Source organism: Peromyscus maniculatus, chromosome 21 (genome assembly GCF_049852395.1).
Source record: "Peromyscus maniculatus bairdii isolate BWxNUB_F1_BW_parent chromosome 21, HU_Pman_BW_mat_3.1, whole genome shotgun sequence".
In the NCBI taxonomy this organism is placed as follows: domain Eukaryota; kingdom Metazoa; phylum Chordata; class Mammalia; order Rodentia; family Cricetidae; genus Peromyscus; species Peromyscus maniculatus.
Genome location: NC_134872.1, coordinates 33673706 through 33692140, shown reverse-complemented (window position 1 = coordinate 33692140; position 18435 = coordinate 33673706). Strand labels below are relative to the sequence as shown.

General features: G+C 44.0%; 1 long non-coding RNA gene across 4 annotated transcripts in view; it reads right to left on the bottom strand.

Annotated features, from left to right (window-relative positions):
• Positions 1-1164: 1164 nt before the first annotated feature.
• The window catches only part of LOC107402358 (uncharacterized), a 49311-nt gene continuing 32040 nt past the window's right edge, over positions 1165-18435 (bottom strand). For 3 of the 4 annotated variants that reach the window (XR_013046713.1, XR_001579471.3, XR_001579470.3), the window contains exons 4-6: positions 18325-18371; positions 17415-17525; positions 1166-1831 (exon numbers count right to left, since the gene is read on the bottom strand). This is a non-coding gene — a long non-coding RNA (uncharacterized LOC107402358). Of the gene's footprint in view, positions 1832-17414; positions 17526-18324; positions 18372-18435 lie in introns of all 4 variants that reach the window. The other variant, XR_013046714.1, reaches the window with a different exon arrangement.

Below are 18435 nucleotides of genomic sequence, written 5' to 3'. Positions count from 1 at the left end.
TCTAGAAGACTCCAGACATGAGCACAAGATCAAATGATTTGTGGAGTCTTCCAATTCTCCTTTACATAGTGTCAGCAAGCCTGAGAACACCCGTGTTTTCCAGCCCATAATCAGCTCTTAAATAATGATAAACAATGAAGGAATACATGAACAAGCAAACTAAAGGACTGAAAGAATTGTTGTGTTTTTTTTCCCCCAGTGCTAGGAATCAAAGCAAGGAGTTCACACTTGCTATAGAAGAGCTCTACCACTGAGCACCCCAGCTCAGGACAGGACACTTCTAAAACACACTTGACGTAAATGAACATACAGTATACTGGAAAGAACAGCAACAGAAAGCCTGAGGCTTCTAGCTCTCACACTGGCCTGCCAACTAATTTTGGACATGGTACCTTAATCCTCACATGCCCAACAGAGATGATAGCATGCTTCTATCTTTATAGATAACATCAACCACCAATACAATAGGTTATGATTTAGAAAATATATAGATCCATTGTTAGGATTCATTTGGTCCTCCATTCAACAAGCTGGAGGCACAGAGTGTCCATATTTTAAGATAGCCTCACACCAGGTAGCTTAAGCTAGCCAAAAACTCGATATCCTTACCAAGCATCCAGAGTGCTGGGATTTCAGATGTGAACCACCACACTCAGCAAGGATATCCATTTTTGGTCTGGAAGCATAATTGCACAATATCAACCTGAAAGCACTGATGTCATTAATAAAGATGCCATCCATCCACAAGTTCCTGCCATGTCTAGCTCTCCTGAATGCTTAAGGGAAGTTCCTTGTCTTTGTATCCTGAATAATGGGCATTAACAGCTTAGACACAAGATTGTAAAACATCAGTAGCAAACTTCTGCCCTCCGGGGTCCTCCCATTGTGCTGTAAGCCTGTATTTAAGACCTCCTACCCCCTTCAAGAAATGACATTCGACATTTAAAATTAAATATATATATTTGAATGAATACTGTGAATGTAATCTATGACTACTACAAATGTGATTGATATCATGAGTGTAATTTAAAAATTAAATAAATAAATTAATTAAAAAAAAAAGAGAACTAGATAGCTAGAGGCCTGAGCCATTAGGCCAAATAGTTTAAACAAAAAAAAGAAAGGAAGGAAGGAAGGAAGGAGAGAGAGAGAGAGAGAGAGAGAGAGAGAGAGAGAGAGAGAGAGAGAGAGAAAGAAAGAAAGAAAGAAAGAAAGAAAGAAAGAAAGAAAGAAAGAAAGAAAGAAAGAAAGAAAGAAAGAAAGAAAGAAAGAAAGAAAGAAAGATGTGAATGAAAAGCAGGTAGTGTAGAGACAGAACATTGTTTAGCATGTGCTCAGCCCAGGATACCATCTCCAGAAAACAAACAAACAAAAAAGCAAACAAACAAAAATCCCGACACACCCATCTCTTCAGTTATGTTTAATAGATACCAAACTCAATGACAGACATCCGGAGCTAAAACTTTTTCTGTGAAGAGCCACTGGGCTTCCTAGGCCATACAGTCTCTGCCACAGCCACTTGGTGCTGTGTACACCAGCACCATAAACCATACAGAAAACAATGGGCAGGTCCGTATCCGATAGAACTTTATTTGTAGGAATCAGCAACAGGGAAGAGGCATCCCAGGGACCCTGTTTGCCACCCCTGGACAGCTCCAGCTTTGAGGAAAGGCCTATCCAGAGCGTCATTTCTTCCTCCGAGCACTCTCCTTTGGGGTAGGGTCTTCAGAACACTTGATGAAGGCTCACATCTAGGCACTCTGTCCCTCTCCCTCCATGTCCTTTGATAAGTGCCAATTGGCAAGGGGACCATCCTTCCATGGCCGTTATTCTGAAAGACAAAGCAGTGGGGTAGAGATTAAAGCCAGACCCAGGTCTTTGTGCCGTGCTCAGCCTATCAAGTGGTCCTCTTCAGATCGGACTGTGTTAGCTGTACACCTTCAGAGAGAGACAGGACCATTCTTTCCCTCAATAGTCTTCGGAGTGGGTGTGGGAGGACAGGTTTACGAAAGGCCCTTCTGAAATGCCGGCTGAAAGAAAATCATTCTCCCTGGCACCACGGGCTCTTTCTCGTGTGAAGCTGCGTGCTCACTTTTCCATTTCATTCCTCAAGCACCCCATGGCACCCATCCATGTATTAGGCTAATAACTGCATGAAGCTAGTTAAAAGGAACCGAGCAATTATTTTAATTAGAAGAGAACAAAAATAACACTCCTGGCTTCTGTTTTAAGGGGCAAGAAGGAAGTAGTCAGGGTTCAAAAAGATCCCACAAAATATTTTTGTGAAAGGAAAAAATAATTAAGGCCAAATTTAGAATGTACTTGCAATAAATGGGCCAAATAAATGAATGGCCCCACTGTGCAGCCAGGACCCATTCACAGAGAAGAGTCCCAGAAAGCTCATTTTTATGTGATACCATCTTGAGGACACAGCCAATTTTACACAGTGAAAGTGAATGTCTAGTAGACTCTAATGATCCTTGTGAATCCCTCATGCATCCTCTTAAAGAGTTTCTGTGTAAACTCTTTTATTAATAAGAGAGAGGGGCAGGATCTTGTTCAATTTGCCTTTTAAGCCAGATTTTTTTGTTGTTGTTTGAATTTTTAAATTGCTCTGGAGAAATCTACCTTCACAGAAGATCCCTGTTGCTAATCTATTCAATCAAAGGTGGCATCCATCACAAGAGGACTTTAATAGCTGGACTGTGCTCCTTTACACAGGGAGAGCATTGAGCTACAGATTTCCCCCAGCCTTGGCCTCAAACCTCCATGGAGACTGTGCCTCTATGACCTCTTCCATCTACCCCTGTCTTCTAAAAAGAAACAAAATGAAACTCAGAGCTGTCAGCTGGTTGCTATTGTTCGTGCTGTGTGGATCTATAAATGTTAGTTGAGCACCTACCCCCGCCACCCCCCCCCCACACACACACACATAAAGTTCCAGATTCCCACAGATCGCTGGAGGCTGCGCTCTGCTGAAAAACAGATCCACATCCATCTATTCGCACAGACAAAACCACGGGCAGAAACAAGAGGCAGCCGCTTCAGCTGGGTGAGTTCAAGGTTGTCTAGCCTGAGCTTATTATTAAAGAGTGGATTATCCAAGAGAAATACATAGATGGTTTGTTTCAGGTAGAAAGATCAGCGGGAACAGAAGCTGAGACACTCGGGACCCTGGTGCACAGACAGAGCTGGCCACGGTAGAGTGAGAGAGTGATCAACCAAAAATTAGAGTAGCTGAGAAAGCAAGCTGCAAAGACAAGTCACAGCCAGGTGCTGTAGGCCAAATATTGGTGTCTTCTCTCAGGTTCCTACTTTATACTAGTACACAGTCAGTCTGCTGTTACGTATAGCCTGGGCTGTGAGTGGGATGTCTGAATGCTAAGCTATCCTTTCTCAGGCATTCAACTGCTCGCTCTGAAAGGGAAATCTGTCCTGTTTACCTCTTGCTGAAAACCATGAGGTGGTTGTTGATGTTTGCTTTCTCTTGTAATACATGCCAAGACCAAAAGCAACTAAGGAGAGGAAAGGGTTTATTTCACCTTACACATACAGGTCACAGTCCATCACTGAGAAGAGCCAGGGCAGGAACTATCGAGGAATGCTGCTTACTGGGCTCACTCTTAGACTCATGTTCCGCTGGCTTTTTTATATACCCAAGGCCCACCTGCCCAGGGATGGGGCAGGCCACAGTGGGCTGGACCCTCCCACAGCAATCAATTGAAATAATCTCTCACAGATATGGCCATGGGCCAATATGATTGCAGCAATACTTCAATTATCGTTCCCTCTTCCCGGGTTACTCTAGGCTGTGTGAAGTTGGCAAGGGAAATTAATTAGGATAGTGGTTTTGCCAATAGCCAGTGTGATGTTGTTAAGAGGTGTGGACTTTGGGTAGTGATGAAATCATGGGCCCTCCACCTTCATGAATGAGAACAGTGCCCTCATTTTTAGAATAAGGCACAACCTGGCTCTCTGCGGCTTCCACCATGCGAGAATGCAGCAACAAGACACCATTTCTATGGTCCTAACAGGACACCATAACTGTTGGCACCTTAATCTTGGGCTTCCCCATCTCCCCAAACTATGAGCAATACGTGTCTTTTATTTATAAATTATCCAGCCCAGGGCCAAGAGCGTAGCTTAGAGGCAGAGCACTTGCCCGGCAGCCAGCACAGAACACCAAATCATCTAGTCTAAGCTCTGTGGGGAAGCAGGCCCCACAGACTGAAATAACAGGTCACAGGTGGACCTGTGCCAAGCCCTCATTCACACTGCAAAGCAATACAAAGCCGCCTCCCAGTTTTCAGCAAGGGGATAAGACAGTCAGCTATGCAGTTCAGAGTCCAGGCTGTTTGTGATGACAGGTTGGCCCTGCACTAAAAAGACAGCAAGTCAGAAAGGAGAGCAGCGCGCCATAGGACTGGAGCCAGTTTTAAAACTAAGAAATATTTCTCAGGAGCAAGGCCTGAAGGGTCAAAAAGTCAGAGGTAAAACCGGCTTTGAAGATGCGTGGTGAGGACCATGTGAGTGTCATCACTTGCCCCAAGAGGCTTCTCCTGTCACGGGTTTTTCTTTTAAACCCACATGGCCATCGATCGTGGTTTCCAAAATCAAAATGGAGTAGCTAATTCGAGCCTTGGACCCATGAATATCCTGTTAAGGGCTGTTCGGAACCTCAGCAAACCGCCCAGTTCTGTTTACTTTCCTGTGCAACCCTTAGGCAGAGCCAGCCGTGGTGAGTGCTCAGGCCACTCTGCACACGTGTGTAATTGCTCTGTCAAATTGTTAGCCTTCCCAGCGTGTTCACGTTGAATGAAATCTGAAGAAAATGCATCTCTCGGTTTACAAGCTGAACTCGGTGACACCATGGAAGAGGACGTTACGGGGAACTGTAGTCACGCTTAATTCACAAGCATCGTTACAAAAGTACGTATTACAGAAATGAAGAAAACATATGCAACGGTATGTAAAATAAAATGCCACAGCCAAGTCGGGTTTAATCCCAAATACAAGATTGGTTAACATTCAAAAACCTACTGGGGGGGGGGAGGAGAAAAGATATGAAAGTAGGCAGAGGCTGTGTTGAATACAAGTAAGTTCTAGCAGGAAAGGGACTGGGGTGGGGCATAAAAAATGACTAAAAGTCACTGAAACGAGTATGAAATTGTCAAGGAACTTAAAAATGTGAGGGAAACCCACTGAATAATCTGTCACACTGGTGGGATGAAGAGAAAAGGGCATGTCGTCACTGCGCACAGAAGAAGTGTTTCACTTAGGGTAAAGATGTCAACACAAAGCATGGAAAGAAGGAGGCCTTTCCAATGAGTGGGGCAGAAGTGGATACTCACAACAGAAGGGCCAACTTGATCAGTGCTGTGGGCAAGGAATACAACCCTGTGGTGCAGAACATTCTGGCAGTCACAAAAATTCCTGGGTTCAATCTTGGTCACAAGACAGAAAGACAGGGGAGAAAAAAAAAAAAGAGAATGAAGAGGTAGGAAAGAATGGAGGGGGGGATGGAGGCCATGTAGACTGTGGGTTTAAATATAAAACATAAAACAGCAAACTTACTAGAAAATATCATTAGGATATTTCCATGGCCTTCGGATAAGAAAAACTCTCTCGAGATAACCAAAGTGTCAACTAGAAAGAAATTAGCCATGCACAGAAACCATAAAGAAAGTGATGGGTCAAGTTCAGAAGACTTGTAACATTCCCAACACTTGAACGCATAAAAAATTTATACGTAAAATGTATGCATGAAAATTCAATATAAAATAAGTAGTCTGGGCTGGAGCAATGGTTCAGTGGGTAAGAGTGCATGTCCCACAAGCATGAAAACCTGAATTTGAATCCCCACTGCCTTCCGTGCCTCGGTATGGTAGGAGCAAAGTCAGGTGGATTTCTGGAGACACTGAGCAGACAATCTAGCCAAAACAGTGAGCTTGAGGTGACACCCTGTCTCAAGGGAACGAGGCAAATGTGGTTGATATATTGTGCACCCCAATAAACTTATCTGGCGGTGAGAGAACAGAACAGCCACTATATTAAACATAGAGGTTAGGCAGTGGTAGCACACACCTTTAATCCTAGCATTCCGGAGGCACAGATCCATTGGGATCTCTGTGAGTTCAAGGTTACACTGGAAACTGCCAGGCATGGTGACACACACCTTTAATCCCAGGAAGTGATGGCAAGAAGCAGAAAGGTATATAAGACATGAAAACCAGGAACTAGAGGTTTTTAAGCTTCTAAGATTTTAGACTTTCAGCAGCAGTTCAGCTGAGATCCATTCAGATGAGGACTCAGAGGCTTCCAGTTTGAGAAAACAGGATAGGCTGAGAAGTTAGCAAAGTGAGGTAGCTGTGGCTTGTTCTGCTTCTCTGATCTTTCAGCATTCACCCCCAGTACCCGGCTCCGGGGTTTGTTTTTATTAATAAGACCTTTTAAGATTCATGTTACAGGCAGATAAGAAGAGAAATGGACTCCCAATGTTCTAGTTACCACATGCATGTGCATGGGTACATGCATGCACACGCGCACGCGCACACACACACACACATATACACACACAAAGCAGGCAACTTGAGAATAGTGTTCATAAAAGGGAACACTCAAATGCCCAGTAGACCTGAAAAAGATGCCCAATTTTTTTAAGAATCCAGGAAATTGCTGATCCGGTGGTGGTGCACACCTTTAATCCCAAAACTCAGGAGGCAGAGACAAGGAGATCTCTGAGTTAGAGGTCAGCCTGATCTACAGAGCAAGTTCCAGTACAGCCAGGGCTACACAGAGAAACCCTGTCTGAAAAAAAATAGAACCAGGAAATTGAACTAAGCTCACAATGCCAGTCTACTGCGTGCCACCAGAATGACTAGTAAGCATGAGCTGGGCTGGGGAGCAGCTACATTGACTGCTCGAGACTGACACAGTCCCTTTGGAAAGGTACTCATACTCAGCATTATATATTACCATCAAACAGTTCTGCCCTACAATTTAGCAATTTCCCATTCAGCGTAAATACAGACTAAACATAATGCATGCGCACACTCAGCAAGATGAACTCAGGAAAACTTACAGCAGAGCTCTGTGAAATCATTTAGAACTCAAAACAACCAAAACATTCATAAAGGGTAAGACAGACAAACTGTGCAGTATGTGAAATTTTATGAAGAAAATACACTACAATTATAGCCAACGTAATGCTGAGAGAAGAAAGCCAAACACAGATGAATACCTGTCCCACATTAAAAATCTGTACCATGGCAAAATAACTTTAAAAAGTAAGTAAGTATCTCCTGTGTGGTTCCACTTATATGAAGTTCAAGAAAAATAAATAAATAAAGCAAAACAAATCCCTGGGATCAAAAATCAGGATGTGGGTACCTTTGGGAAAGAAGATGGGATTGCATCATAGGAGCAAATTGGGAGTATCAGTCATGTGATCTTTCTTGGCCTGCTATGGGGAGGCGTGGTTATGGAATGTGTTAACTCCAGATCAATGCACCGAGTCCCACATTCATGCTCTTCACATCTTCCATATGTGGAGCTCCAATGAAGCTCTAATTTAAACATTCCAAATGTTCTTTTTGCTTCATGATGTCACTCAACATGTGTGTGAAATAGATAGGAAACAGGGAGAATGGATTCATGCCAGACTCAGAGGGAGGGAATGCCTTGCAATGAGCTAAGAAGTAATAAGGGGAAGTGGGGAAGGGAGGAGGGGGGGAGAGAGAGAGATCCAATGTAACAACAACAACAATAATAATAATGACAATAGAGCAGCCGTGGACACAGAAACTCACAATTGGTCAAAGTCAGTGATGTGGTCACCCATAAATGGAACATCTGCACCATACCCCTCCATGAAGACTGAGAGGCCATCTTGCAAAGGGGGAAAGGAAGATTTTTTTTTCTTTTCTTTTTTTTTTTTTTTTGGTTTTTCGAGACAGGGTTTCTCTGTGTAGCTTTGCGCCTTTCCTGGAACTCACTCGGCAGCCCAGGCTGGCCTGGAACTCACAGAGATCTGCTTGCCTCTGCCTCCTGAGTGCTGGGATTAAAGGCATGCACCACCACCACCGGGTGAGAGGAAGATTTTAAGAGGTAGAGGTCAGAAAGGACAAGAGCAAAACAATGTTTGTGGACATGACGGGACCAGGGTCACTGTGCACACACACTCACAGCACCTGTAGTTGCCTGCACACGTCCCAGCTAGTTCACATTCTCACGGGGAGCTATTGACTGTTGGCAGCTGCTAGGGAGAGGAAGAGTCAATGTCCTTTAAGGGGGTGACCCCAGGGAGGTCTACCATGCTCCGGTGGATGGCACCACACCGGTGAGTAAGTAAATAGCACAAATTGGAATCAGCTGGTTATTTAAAAATAAATAAATAAAAAACGGGACTTGGGAGAACAGAGGTGGGCAGAGGTGGGCAGAGTTAGGGGGAAGAGCATGGGACTAATATCAAAATAAAAAAATTATATGTATTTATGAAATTCTCAAAGAATTAATAAAAATGTTAGATTTAAAAACTAAGAATATATATATATATATGTGTGTGTGTGTATATATATAAAACAAAATGTTAGACTTAAAAATACAGAGTTAGAGGCTCCTTCCTGTGCTTCTAGTGTCAGCATGGAAAGTGGGATTAAAAACTAATGCATATATAGACTACATTCAAAGCATTTTCCTATTTAGTGTGTATAATGTATACGTCAACAAGTCACAGTGTGGGGAACAATACAGTCACAGTATGATCCAGCTCCTCCCCGGAAAAGCTGGCTCCAGTATCCAGGGCTGCATCTGCAATTACACAGAGCCAGCATCGCATTGCAAAGCCTCCTGGGCACCCAGGTAAAAGCCCACCCCCAGGCGGGGGTCAAGGGTAAATGTTCCCCTTGGTATAGTGTTTCACGGTCCTGCTACCTAATACTGAACAGCTCCCCAGTCTGCATGGTGTTTGCACCTCCACTCCAGGCACCTGCCTGGATGCAGGATGCTACAGTGCAGCAGGCTATTGTCTTTAACCTTGGGAGGCAGCACCTGTAGGCCTGTATTTAAGCTGCACCATGTGTTTCCAAAACGTAAATGCAAGGAATATAATCAAAATTGTTTCTAACACTACTGTTTTTACATCAACAATCTATAAATATATGGAAGAACGCAATATACGTGTGAAATAAACAGAAGGTATGACTCCACCGAGCTAACTTAAAAAAAAAAAAAAAAAGCAGCTCTGGAGTTTAGAAAGCATAGCTTTCAATTGCTGTGTTTTTAGATATGAAACATTATGAAAAACACAGACATTATTCATCAGAGTGATTGTCCTGTGCACCTGTATACCTTATATAAAATTTTTTTCCAGGGCTTTTTACTTCAAGGAAATAACTAGCTAATGACATTTCAGACTTTGGAAATGTTTCCCAATAGCACACCAGAGTTCCCTCGGGGAGAGAACTGTGAGTATGTGGATTTTTTTTTTCAAGATCATTAACAGATATTACAAACCAATTCAAACTGAGCATTTTCTTTGCAAATTACCTTTAACTTTTAAAGCCATTGAAGGAAGGGGGGAAAAAGACAGTGAGTGATTTAATTTACTTAACTTGTCTACAAATTGCAGCTTTGTGCTTCATCGGTGACTGCATTTCCAACAAAAAAAAAAATATGTATCTCTAACAATCTCTAATAGATATATTTTTCTAAATTACCACGTTGGATGAGTGATATATCCAAAGAGTAACACTGTCTTTTTTTTTTTTTTCTTCATTTAGCAAGTTGCCCTGGAATTGGGGATGCTTATTCTATTGGTATGTTTAAGGTAAAAAAAACCGAGCCCCACACTGTCTATCTGAGGCCTAATTAGGTCTCTTCAGTAATTAGCTGGCTTATCCTCTCCTGGGTGCACGCACGGTGATGCTTTGGTTGTTGATGTACTGTGCCTTTCCGAGGGGAAGGAAGAATTCTTTTATCTCATGATCAAAACCTAGTTTCCGGGCTAAAAAGCTAATATTTGGGTGAGCAGTCCCTCATTCCAAGATTACATCAGGCCTGATTCTGATTTGCATGTTTTCCATTCAAAGAACCCCTGTGGACTTCAAGGGGAGACTCCTACAAGGGCCAGCTACGTGGGAGTCCTGACAGGTTCCAGAGCAAAAACTATACCAGCCACTGCTCGCTCATGTTGGAGCCAAAAACCATGACACAAAACGAAAGGGTCTTCCCTGTCTATGCCATCCCATGGCGCACATGGAAAATGTCCCCCGGACCGCCAACCATTGTGCTGACTTCTCTGGCTGTTACATGTAAATATTTGATGAGTGATGCTTCATTTATAAGAACATACTTTAACCAGAATATTCTTTGCATTTGGTGCCCAACGAAGACTTTTTGAAAGCTCATCGTTTAAGGTGCTCGAAGTTCTTTGTCTCCATTTGATAGTAAGAAGTCCTCATCCCCCTATCCCTGACTGCAGCACTTGGAAGAGCAGGTAGGTCCCACACCTTGCCTGGGCAGTACAGAAGAGCTGGCCCTCGTGGCATGGGCACAGGAGAGCCAGTGCCAAGGGTGTGAGAATGGGAGATCCGGCCACACCCCTTTTAGGCTTTGGCACTCAGGTGAGCCGGCACCATCCCTTGCCAGGGCAGTGCTGGAGAGCTGGCCCTGGTGGTGTGGGTACAGGAGAGCTGCCTCAATGGCATGAGTGTGGGAGAGACAGTTCTGCCCCTTGCCAGCTACCACAGGCAGGAGAGCTGGGCCTGCCCCTCACCTGGGCAAATCAAGAGAGCTGGGCCTGGTGGCAGGGGCATAGGCGAGCAGGTAGGCTGACCAACTCAGCTTCCACCCAGGCCCGGATCCAGTGCTTTGAGTCAACGTCTGTCCTTCTCCCACCCTGCCCCCAACATCTACCCCATCTAACAACTGCTGGAGCATGTGAAGGGGCCAGTCCTGCAGAACCAAGGCTGCAGGATCTCCATGACACAGGGTAACAACAAGATATCTGAGAAGGGCCCCGGTAGGGATCCGGTATTGATAGTGTAGCAGAAGCCAGAGGCCTCGAAGCAGACCAAAGATTCATTACAACAAACATTTTCAAGTAAAACTGTCTGGGCAAAAGGGTGGACAGGGTGACACACCATGACACACTGCAGTTTCCACAGCAAGATGGGTTGTTGTTGTTGCTGCTGCCGCTGCTGCTGTCGTTGTTGCTTTTTGTTATTGTTGTTTCATTTTCATTTTTTTTAATTTTCTTTATTATTTTTATTTTTTTTGTTGTTGTTGTTGTTTTCTTTTAGGGGGAGATTGCAAGGGCCGAGGGCAGATATAGAGGGACAGGGAGATGAGTGGGATTGGGGTGCGTGATAAGAAATTCACAAAGAATCAATAAAAAGTTTTAAAAAAAAATAAAGAAGTCAATTTAGCACAAATCAGACAGGAACGTCATCATAAGCCTCTTCATGTCCTGCTAACAGCAAGTGGGTGGGACACTAGCTGAAGAATGTTCATCCTGTTATCAAGAGTAAAGGAGCCAGGCAGTGGTGGCGCACGCCCTTAATCCCAGCACTTGGGAGGCAGAGGCAGGAGGATCTCTGTGAGTTCAAGGCCAGCCTGGTCTACAAAGCAAATTCTAGGACAGCCAGGGCTGTTACACAGAGAAATTCTGTCTCAACACCACCACCACCACCCCCAAAAAAGAGTAAAGGAGCCTTGTTAACCCTCTACTATATTACAGGGTAGATGATACCATGCCCATGTGAAAGACAGTGATGGGAGCTTTAAAGAACTCTACTCCAAAGTCCTAGGGCAGGAGTGTAGAAAGAGACTGAGGAATCCAGATCTGCCCAGTGCCATACCCAACATTCATCTGCCTCAAACTCACAGGTGATTTCAAATGCCAAGTTCATAGCCTAACATCTGATAGAGAAGCAGACCCTCCTACTGTGGTCCTCGAATTTGAACTCGGACAAAGGGTACTTTACTACATTCTACACTTGGACAATTAAACTGCAAGGAGTTGGTTGCCCCATGGGTTTCCCAGTGTGACCCTGTCAGAAAAGGCAGATAAGGTCAGATATCTAAACTAACTGGTCTGTATGGCACGTGTGTGTCACAAAATGCTGACTCACTTCAGAACTTCAGAAAATGAGGCTCGATCCTCTAGGCCACAGCAGTTTGCTCATACAAAAGGCACAAAGGGAGGTTGACGGTCCCAAGATGATGCATATCTGTGGACAGATAGCTCAATCCAAAATCATCACAGCATCTAACTTGTGTTGGAATTGGGGTGGGTGAAACTCCCATTGATCCACTTGGCCTGGGCCCCAGCATCGGAACTTTAGAGCCCTAATCAAGTCTACTGGGAATGTTCAGGCCATGGAGGAAGTTTAGAAGGTGATTTCCTGTCTGCCTGGTGAGCATACACCACCCCAAGCTGGCTGCCTCCAGGTGATAATGGGAGAAGTCTTAGTTATTTACAAATGCCTTCCTGTTCACTAGACTTTCACAGCCAGGTCCTCTGAAGCCAACAGAAGGATTCCAAACAATTTACAGTTTCCAGTGTGGCCACTGGGACCCTTTCCCTGGGGACTCAACTCTGAGAAAGTTTGCCTGAACTGAGACATGTGGTCCAGGAGTGTCTTTCATACTTTAAAGAACATCCTGAAGCAATGTGAATACCTACCTAGTCTAGACTGCTGGGTGGTAAGGAGGGCATGGGTCAGGTCCCATTTGTCAAAATACTTCCTTAAGGGCCATGTAGGGAGGCGCTCCACCTTCAGCTACAAGGCTAAACACCACACTGTTCTCACCACAGGACCTGGGTCTTCCCATGAAAATGAATCAAAATGCAATGATCTGTCCACTAACAGATGTCCAACTTGAAGGTTAAAACTAAAGTGAGATACAAGTGGATTTCTAAGCACACCTTTGCTCCCTGGATAAAAATCAAACTCCTGAGCAGAAACCATGTTGAATGTCACTTGTCCCCTCACCTGAGAACCTTGCCTGCCATGTGGCATCCAGATCCAATGCCCACTCCACCCCTTTCCTGGATACCCATGTGTCCTGCTGGCCCCTTCCTTTCCCATTGTGACTCAGAAAGACCTGCTGTGATTTCTAGGTGTGGATTTTCCCAAGCATGATCCAAGGGATTTCCTCCAGGGCTGCCGTGGCCATGAATGAAGATGCTTTCTCTGTTGGTCCCTTGTGAGCCATCCATCTCCTTGATTCAGGAGAAAGGCAGTCATCTCAGCATCGCTCCTTATTGGTCTCTAGGCCCCTCCACCATGTGAATGACTCAGGAAATGAGTTGTGCCCTACCTGAGTAATGAACAGTATTGCCCCAGCTGTTGCAGATGCTGAGGCAAAAGGACTGCCAGTACCAGGCCAGCCTGGGTCACACAGCAAGACCCTGTCTCTAATGAAAGAAAATTAAAAAAAAAAAAAAGATCATTGCCTTTAAAGCTCACATCTGAGACAAAACAACACAAACCCTAGTCACTTGGTTTCATCTGCTATACCATTGGCCACCTTTGAACCCAATCAGAAGATAGTTCTTGCTGTGGATATCGCTCTGTATAAATAAAACACTGATTGGCCAGTAGCCAGACAGGAAATATAGGCGGGACTAACAGAGAGGAGAATTGAGGCAACAGGAAGGCAGAGAGGGAGAGACTGCCTGCAGCCGCCGTCAGAACAAGGAAGATGTAAGGTACCAGTAAGCCACGAGCCTCGTGGCAAAGTATAGATTAGTAGAAATGGGCTGAATATAAGAGTAAGAGCTAGACAATAATAGGCCTGAGCTAATGGCCAAGCAGTTTAAATAATATAAGTGTCTGTATGTTTATTTTATGAGTGGGCTAAGGGACTGCCGGGGATTGGTGGGACCCAGAGAGAAAACTCTCCAGCAACAAGTTCTCTCCTGTTCCTCTCCTCTAAGTTCAAGTTCCTTCCCTGTGGTTAACCTCCTTCATGCCCACCCATACCTCATCTAAATGGCTGTTGCTCTCATCTCATAGAAATAGCCGACATGTTGGTGCAACCTGCCTGCTAAGGATATACAACTTCCCAGGTCATCTCATGTTCCCATGCCATCTAATGTGTAAAATAGCTGAGTCCAGTGTTCTGTGGGGCCAGGTATGATGCTCAGGTTGTTCCATGGGACTCCATCACCAGCAAGCAGGGGTTGCATGGCAGCTCAGAACTCAGCTCCATTACCTAAAGAGTCTCCACTTGAGAGTAGAGGATGGGAGACAATTTAAATCTTTTTTTTTTATTCTCTAATTTTTTCCTTTATTTTCAAATTAGAAAAGCACTACGTATTGTAATACTTTAAATGGTGAATAAAAGCAAAGGTGAGCATGATTCCCTGTCTTACCACATTACCATGCTCTTGAGACCACCAGTACATGCACAGCACATACTACATTCAAGGATAGCACATCAATATACAGCACATAGATTACCCATGCTGTAACACCTTGTAAACCACTTCATGTGAATAACGTTATGACGATGGGAGAATCTGAGTGCACAACTGTATCTTTAGTTACCCATCTATTTTCCATACCTTTCTAGGGTATGTTGCTCTAGGCACTTTCTGGAAAACACAGATTTGCTTTGGCCAGGGGACCATGCCTGTCTTCGGTGGCCTCCATTTCCTGTTATGACTTTTACTGCTGCTGCTGCTACTGCTGCTGCTGCTGCTCTTGCTATTGCTGTTATTGTGGGGTTTAATAAGATGTTTGTATGCTGGGATGAAACCCAGGACCTCATTCCTGCTAAGCTCTTTATTATTGGGCTCTACCCCAACCCTAACTTTTTGCCCATGAACATTCCTACTGCCCTGGACATGCTGGGATTGAGTAGATCTTGAGAAAAGCATTGGGTTGTTTTTTTTTTTTCCTTCTTACTTGGTTCTGAAAGATGCCCTGCCTTGCACACCTCCCAGCCTGGTGGCTTCTTGTCTTCCTTCCCTTTCTGATGGATCTACTGGCCAGTTGCCAGCCCCAATGTTGCCTCTAACCTCATCTCTTTCCCTTGATGCTCCAAAAGCCATCAATCTTTCCAATGTGGACCCATTTCCCTTTCCCCACTCATGTCTTTCTCCATCCATTGTCTGGCAAAGAGTACCCTAGTGCTCAGTTGGTACCCTCTATTTGTCCTTCTGATTCTCACCCTACCAGGTCACACATTTGAGCCACATTCTTGCACTTGACTTTGTAGGTTCCAAGTAGAACTAATCCTTACCATAGCCTATAAAACGGAGGCTAAATGTACCTACTGTACACAATACACTCTGCTAGGTGAGAGGGACACAATTGCTAAAAAATTTTTAATTGTTTTTTAGGCCAGATGTTGTGCTGTACATTTAGGGTATGAGCTTAAGGAGGCAGAGGCTGAGATGAGAGAATCTTTTGAGTACAACACTAGGAGGAATTCAAGGATGCACTCAGCAGCACAGGGTGTCCTCATCTCAAAACAAAGACAGACTTAGGGAAGACCATTCATTGAAAAGCCACTGGGAATTATTAGTGAGGGAAGGAAGTCTCTTGAAGTCCAGCAAACGGCCTCAGAGGATAGCAATGCATCCAGTCACAACTGAATGAGAGTTATCCGTGGAACAGAACCTACAAGATGATACCTGAAGTGGGGTTGGAAGTGAAACATGGAAAGAATCTGTAAATGAGAGCCTCTTCCTCCTGCAGGCTAGACATAAATGGCAAGGGAAGCCTGGCTGGAAGAGAGACCATCCCATGGGCTGCACGAGTGCCTATATTAAATGGAAGACCTGGTGATCCATCTTTTGCGTAAGTGACCAGTGACAACTCAACCTGTTCTAGAGATCCTTCTGAGTATGCAGCTTAAATAAAGCCCCCAACCTCCAGCCCTTAGATGGCTCTCCCCTCCAACACACATCAATCAATTACCCCAGCACAAAACAGACACCCAGGAAATGAGACACCTGGCACCATCTGCAAGAAATCTTGGCAGCCACTAGGGTACCATTTTGTTACCCTAAAGGATAGCTGAAATACTCCAAATTAATTTAATGTATCTGCTTTGAGCTATTTTTCCCATGAAAGACAAACAACACACACACACACACACACACACACACACACACACACACACACACACACACACACAAACACATTGTGCTGATTCTTCCCTCAGAAACCCACTTGTCCACTCTTGTCCACTTGGAGACCAGGCTGGAGGTTCAGAAGGGGGACCAGAGTGAGGTGAATTTGTCTCCTGGGGACTGAACCTGCGACCTCATTAGCGCAGGGTTCTAATCAACCGAGCCACCAGGCACATTCCTTGCTGAAGGCACCATGGCAGTAATTTGCTACATGTTAATTCTAAGATTAACTACAGATGAGGAGCATTCCTAGGGGGCAAAATGGGAGATTTGCTAATTCTTGGGGAAAGATTTAGGTCATCGGTTTTTGAACCCTTCCGTTTTAAAATACAATTCTGTAATCTTGAAATGGTGCCCACCACCATCTACCGCTGTCTACATCAGGACAAAGCAAAAGGAGCGGTGTCGCTCTTGCAAACTACTACCCAAGTGCCTGTTCATGGAGTTCTCCACATTTTCTGTTTCAAGCACAGCACAGAGAGAACGGGTTCCATGCTGAGTCGACGATGGTTTTCCAAAATCTAGAGGGCTGCACCCCAACACTGCCACAGCTACCCCCTTTCCAAAATGCTAAGTCCTGAAAAGACAATCCTTCCTCCCCCAAGAAAAAGGGAAGGCAGTGTTAGAGACCTGTCTGAAGACAGAGGAAGTCTAATCCACTCCTCTCTCTTCCTTTTCCTTTAACCAGCCTTGAAAAGCTAATGTTTAAAAACAGTAAATATGTATGGAATACTGTTTTGACACTGCCTTGGTATCCTGTACTCGAATTTCTATGAATATTCTGTCTGCTTCCAAACTCTGAGAACAATTTCTGTTCCGAGGCTACATTAAACATTCAGGCCATTTCAACGTTAGCTGCTCCCACCCTCACTGTGACTTTGAACTTGATATGGCTTAGGAAGAAATCAAAGCAACTATTTAAAAATATTAATAAAGATGGGATCTATCCCAGACTTTGTAATTTTGGGGAGGGACCTCTGTGAGGCATCCTGGGAACAGTGTTGGGAATGTGCCCATACTAGCTTTTCTGTGGGAAGCTGACTGGAACCCCCACTGTTTTCTGGAAGGATTTTCACCATGGAGAAACTCAAGCCTCACACTTGCACATTGAACCTTCTGTCCTAGAAGCTTAAAGCAATGATTTAATACCTTGGACTGGTTCAGTGGTAGAGCAAGCGCTGGGTTTGAGCGTCTACAAACAAACACCTTGACATGCATACATATATATACATCTAGGCTACTGTCAATTGTAAGAGACAATTCCCACCTTTGTTGTTAACTCCCAGCCTGGCATCATGGGAGCATCCTGGGTCTTGACTTGACCATTAGAGGTTCTTGGGAAAGTTAAGTCTCTTGTGTCAACTGTTGATTTTTTCATCTGTAAAATGATGGCAATTATAATTACTACAAAATAGGTCTGCAGCTGTGCACCAGAAAAGCACATAAAATTATTCAACTCCAGGTTGAAACACAGTACTGAGGGACTCATTCAAATGTAAGAGTTAGGGCCGTGGGTGTAACTAGGGTAGAGCACTCATTTGGTTTGTATGAGACCCTGTGTTTGATCTCTAGCACCACAAAAGCAAATAACTAGACTGCAATAACCTAGCTACTGTGGGCCTCTCTTAAGCAAAGCATCCCCCATCTGGGTGTAATATGTTGCATTTCAAATACCCATCGCTTTATAAAGCCACAGCAAAAGTTAAATATGTACTACAGTTCTACATCCACAAGGAAAACACTAACGATTAAACTGAACACAACATGCTTAAATAGCATGCTCTGATTCACATAGCTCAGAGGCAGAAGCCTCAAATGAAAATAGCTAGCCCTGATTTCCAAATTAATGCCTATAAAAATGTTTTCTTATGAAATTCATTCTAAAACAGTGCAGTGGAACTTTCCAAATTAGCATGACCAAAATAGATGATCTTTCTCTCTACGATATATCCGATTCTTAACCAACCCAAAGGTTTGAAGGAATTTCAAAAAGGGTATAAAAATATTATCTGCCTATTCAAATAATCAGGCTAAGAACATTCTTATCTGAAAATACAATCTGAGACAGCCTCATTTTATAGTCAAGAAACTCTCTTAACATATTCAGGGAGCTACAGTTTTAAACAACTCAAATCGAAGCTGACAGTCAGAAACTAAATAAACAAAAACTAACTAACCTGCTGGGTAGTATCCGTCTTACAGTCCTGGGCACAGTTGTGGCAATCTGCAGGGGGATGGGTGGTTCAGTAAAATAAATAGTTTTCATTTCCTCTCTATATTTCCTCAAA